The 5,281-nt window shown below is 37.9% G+C and overlaps 1 non-coding gene across 1 annotated transcript; it reads right to left on the bottom strand.

Annotated features, from left to right (window-relative positions):
• Positions 1-776: 776 nt before the first annotated feature.
• On the bottom strand, positions 777-849 carry Trnav-cac (transfer RNA valine (anticodon CAC)). Its single transcript has one exon. It is a non-coding gene; the product is annotated as a tRNA-Val (tRNA).
• Positions 850-5,281: the final 4,432 nt, after the last annotated feature.

The raw sequence follows: 5,281 nt of genomic DNA, 5'->3' as shown, positions 1-5,281 counted from the left end.
AGCAAAGCTCAGAGAAGTGAAGCAATTTGCAAAATGCCATTCCGCTGAGAAGCAGGCTCACATTGGAGATTCAAACCAGGGCTCTCTGGCTGTATGGCTAAGCTACTGCTGTAGACCACCAGCCAGAAGGAAGGATGTGGGCTGGGAATGTGGCTCAAGCGGTAGCACGCTTGCCTGGCATGCGTGTGGCCCGGGTTGCATCCTCAGCACCACATACCAACAAAGATGTTGTGTCCTCCGAGAACTAAAAAATAAATGTTAAAAAATTCCCTCTCTCTCACTCAAAAAAAAAAAAAAAAAAAACAGAAGGAAGGATGTTCTGGAGATGGTTCAAGAAATTGCTGGATTCAATTCAGAGAATCTGCAGGCATGGCTGTTTTTTTTTTTTTTTTTTTTTTTTTTTTTTTTGTCCAGCACTGTGCTCACCAAGTCCAGGGGACCCTGAGGCCAGTCTTTGACCTTTCTATATCAAAGCCACATGTTCAGCTTCTAAAATATTGGGAAATGGCCATAAAAAGTTTTTACAAAGAATTAAAAGCTAATAAACAAGTTTTGGACATAATAACAAGAACATCTATTTTCCACCATCAAGCTTAAGAGTTAAGTGTTTCTCTACCCAGTGTCTCCCTAATGCACTAACCATCCCCTCCTGGGTTTGCCAAAGCTTCCCAGTTTGTTCTTCTTATTCACATGGTGGTTTCTGTGCCTCTACTACATTCATGTATGTTCCAGGACAATAGTGTTATTTGCATTTTTCATTTTTTATTTTTTTGTTTTGGTGGTGCCGGGAATTTAACCCAGGGCCTTGTGCATGTGAGGCAAACACTCTACCAACTGAGCCATATCCCCACATGCATTTTCAGTATTTTTATATCATTGATGTGTTCTATGTGTCCATATGCATCTTGCTTTTTAGCAACAACTTTATTGAGATATAATTTATATACTCTTCAAGTCACCTATTTAAAACATAAAATTCAATGGCTTCCAAAATATTCAAAGTTGTACATTTATCACCATTATCAGTTTAGAACATTTTCATCACCCACCCCAGAAAGCACTTCCATCCTCCAGTCAGCCACATTCCCTCTAGACATTGACAACCACTCATCTCCTTTCTCTCTCTAGGTTGGCCTATCCTAAGGAACTCCAGCCTTGGAATTCATTTATAAATTAAACCATTGACATTTTTGTCTGACTTCTTTCACTGAGCATAATGTTTTCAAGTTTAATCTACATGGTGGCAAGTATCAGTTCTTCATTATTGACAAATAATGTTCCATTGTATTGGTATACCACATGCTTATGTATGTGTTCATCAGTTGATGGACAATTGAGTGATTCCCACTTTTTGGCTATTATGCAAAATACTGCTATGAATATTCACATCCAAATTTTTGTGTGGACATATATTTTCATTTCTCTTCTATATGCCTAGGAGTAGAATTGCAGAGACATGTAGTAACTCTACCCATAGTTTTTTGAGAAACTGTCCATCTCTTTTCAGAAGAGATGTGCTTTACATTCCTCCCATAAATATATGAAGGTTTTGAATTTTTTTTAATCCTGGTTTGTTATTCTCTTTTTTTTTATTATAGCTATCCTAGTAATGTGGAAGTGATGGCTCACTGTGGTTTGGATTTTCATTTCCCTCATAGCTAATGAGGTTGAACATCTTTTAATGTCATTTGTTTAAAAGTGGTCATTTGTTAATCTTTGGAGAAATATCTACTCCGATCTTTTGTCTGTTTTAAATGATTATTTACCTTTTTATTATTGAGTTGTGATAGCTCTTTGTATATCCTATATTTGAGTCTCTCATCAGATATATGAATTGTGAAAATTTTCTCCAATTTTGTAGGTTGTATTTACTCTCTTCACATCTTTGAAGCAAAATGTTTTTCATTTCCACATCTAATGTGTCTGTTTTTTTTTTTTTCCTTTTGTTGCTTGAACTTTGGGTATTATATCTGAGAGATTATGAACTGATCCTAGGTCATGCAGTTTATACCCATGTTTTCTTCTAAGAGTTTTATAGTTTTAGCTCTTCCATTTAGATCTTGAATCATTTTGAATTAATCTTTCTTTATGGTCCAGCTTTGTTTTGCTGTTGCTGCTGGTTTGTTCTGTTTTGTTTGCATATGGCTATCCAGTTATCCCAGAACCATCCATGCAATTGAATTGTCTTGACTTCCATCTAGAAAATTAATTGATCAGAAATGCAAAGGTCTCAAATCTGTCCAATGATCTGTGTGTCCACCCTTATGCCAGTCCCATAGTGTTTCAATTTCTGTATCATTGTAGCAAGTTTTGAAATCAAGAAGTTGGAGTCCTCCAACTTTGTTCTTCTTTTTGAAGGTTGTTTTGACTACGTGGGGTCCATTGAATTTTTACATTAGGATCACTTTGTTAGTTTTTTTTAGAGAAGTTAGTTGATATTTTGACAGCGATTGCACTTAACCTGTAGATTTGTGGAGTGTTGTTACCCTCTTAAAAATATTAATTCTTCCAGACTATGAACATGGGATGTCTTTTCACAGAATAAGGTTTTCTCTAATTTATTTTATTAGTGTTTTACTGTCTTCCAATGAAAAAGTCTTACACTTATTTGGTTAAATTTATTTCTAAGAGTTTTATTTTTTTTTGATGCTATTATAAATACATTTGTTTTCTTGATTTTATACTTGATTTTCCCCTTATCAACATTTAGAACAGATACAGCTGGCTTTGGGATATTCTATCTTCCAAACTTGTTTAAAATTATGCCATAGTTGTAATGAATTTTTGGTGGATTCTTTAGAATCATCTCTGTACATGATGTAAACTGCAAATAGAGATACTTTCACTACTTCCTTTACAAACTGATTGCCTTTTATTTTTTATTCTTTCTTAATGTTCTTGGCAAGAATTTTGTAGTACAATGTAGAATAGAAGGGGAAAGAGTAGGCATCATTTTCTTTCTCCTGATTTTAGGGGGAAAGCATTAAGTCTTTCATCATTGAGTGTGATGTTAACTCTGCATTTTTATTTTTGTAGATGTCCCATATCTGGTTGCTAAAGTTCCCATCAATTCCCAGTATGTTAAATGTTTTTATTGGGTAGCATGTAATTCACTTTTGTCTCTCAACATAGTGAGGTTTACCCATATCTCACCATAGATTGAACAGTCCCCCTTTAACTGAAGATTTTGAAAGGGAGATAGAAAAGAAGGTTAAATCACTTAATACCCCTCTCCTCTAATTACCACCTCTTTTCTTCTCTAGCCACTATCTCCCCACCTCTCTGCACATCTGTCTCTCATCAGGAAAACTATCTTCTCTCTTATGCACTTGCCTAGCAGAGGGTCTCAGCAAACAGAAACTCTCTTCCTCTTCATACATCTGGAGATAATTATAAAAATGTGGGAATTCCACAGAATAAACTCTTTCCTCTGTGCCGAAGTCTGGCTGAGCACAAAATAACCGAGCCGCCACAAGGCACTTGTAGGTTCAAACAGGAACTACTTTATTGCCCAAACTCCACCAACACTCCACGTGCACTCCCTGGGAACACTCTCACCCTCTACCGGGCTCCGTGCGAACTCAACGGGAACCTCATGAGAACTCCATGGGAACTCCAAAGTAGCAGGCGCCAGAGGCAGCAGGGGCCACCCTATTCCCAGAGCCGGGAGCTGCCCTATTGTCGGACAGCAGGGTCCATATACAACTCAATACACAGCCTGTTTCAATCCAGCATCATGCAGTACAGCAATTATACACAGCTTAACTTAATTATCATCATCTTAATGCTCGCTGGTGTCACCTCTTAACAACTCCTTCTGGCAAAATGTCATGCACTATCCAGACTCAGCTGTGGCCCTCAACACCTCTGCTTGGTGGGGGAAAGGTAAGCCACAGGTATCCCTGAAGGAGTGTGAGCTTGAGCCTATATTAGAAGAACAGGTAAGACATTGCCAGGGGAGGGCAGAAACAGCTTGAGCAATGGCATCTCATGTTGTGTTCTGCCATTAAATCAATCTGAATTTAGCCCCTAACAATGTCCAGGTAGTTAGGCCTTGGTTGTAATTAAAAGAGGATCTTCTGCCCATACAATGTTTGCACTCATTGGCTCTACAGATTTAATATGATTTCTGGCCTCTACAATCATCCTGTCCCATATGGTCACCATTTGCCACATGTGGCTATAGAAATATAAACTCATTATAACTAAGTAGCATTAACAATTCAGTTTTCTCTTTGCACTAGATACATTTCAAGTGATCAATAGCCACATGTAATTAGTGTTTATCATATAGAACTGTAGAACATTTCCATCATCACAGAAAGATATCTTGGACAGCATTACTCTTGTATTTAAGGGAGAGAAGATGCAATTAAAGAAGATAAATGGGGACCTTGAGCCAATCAGGTTAGCCCTGGGCATATGGTGAAGGCAGCCTGGTAAAGGTTTGTAGGGTGGGTTTCTGTTTTGGCTCTGTCCCTTCTAATTTTGGAACTCTTAGATAAATTATGTCTTTTCTCTAGTTTTCTCATTGCCATGGAAATGCAATTGTTGGGCAATGTAATCCTAGGAGCTTATGCCATGATTTATAGATTCTGTTGTTGTTTAATAGCCAGAAATAGATATATGAAAGTGTTTCTTCCAGATGCACAGAAAAGATACTTGGACTTGGGGACTGCCAATGGCTCCAACAGTGCTCAGCTGAACCAGGTAGGCAAGTCAGTTAACAACTCTGAACCCCACTTCCACACCTGTGCAAGTAAATAAGAATTTAAGAGGATGAATTGAGATGATTTAAAGGAAAGCATGTTGATAAGAGACCCAAATGCAAGATTGTCACTAAAAAGAAAGGTAAACAAAGCTATTTTCTAAATTCATATGACCACAGAATGTCATCATTATCTCCTCCTCCACCTCCTCCTTCTTCTTTTAATTCTCCCAAGAAATACCCACAAGCACTAGTTACAATGGTGTGGAGCACACTTGGAAATTGACCTTCAACAGGAATAGAGCATTCTCCTAGGCCACAGCTAGAATCAATTGCTATCACCCAGTGTTGCCCCTTAAAAATATCTGTTCTAAGATAGAATTTTGAAGGTTGGTATTGGATGACACCAGAGAGATTGCTTGGGCTACAATTGCTGGGAGTAATCCAGAGAAGGAAGAGAGAGCAAACTTTCAGGAAAGGTCACAGGGTGACAGAGAAATCCTACCATTCTTGAATAGTTACTGATATACCTAGCCTAGTTATCTCATTAGATTAGAAGCCAGCTTGTCACAA

Source organism: Urocitellus parryii, chromosome 6 (assembly GCF_045843805.1).
Source record: "Urocitellus parryii isolate mUroPar1 chromosome 6, mUroPar1.hap1, whole genome shotgun sequence".
Classification (NCBI taxonomy): domain Eukaryota; kingdom Metazoa; phylum Chordata; class Mammalia; order Rodentia; family Sciuridae; genus Urocitellus; species Urocitellus parryii.
This window is presented reverse-complemented; position numbering and strand designations above follow the sequence as displayed.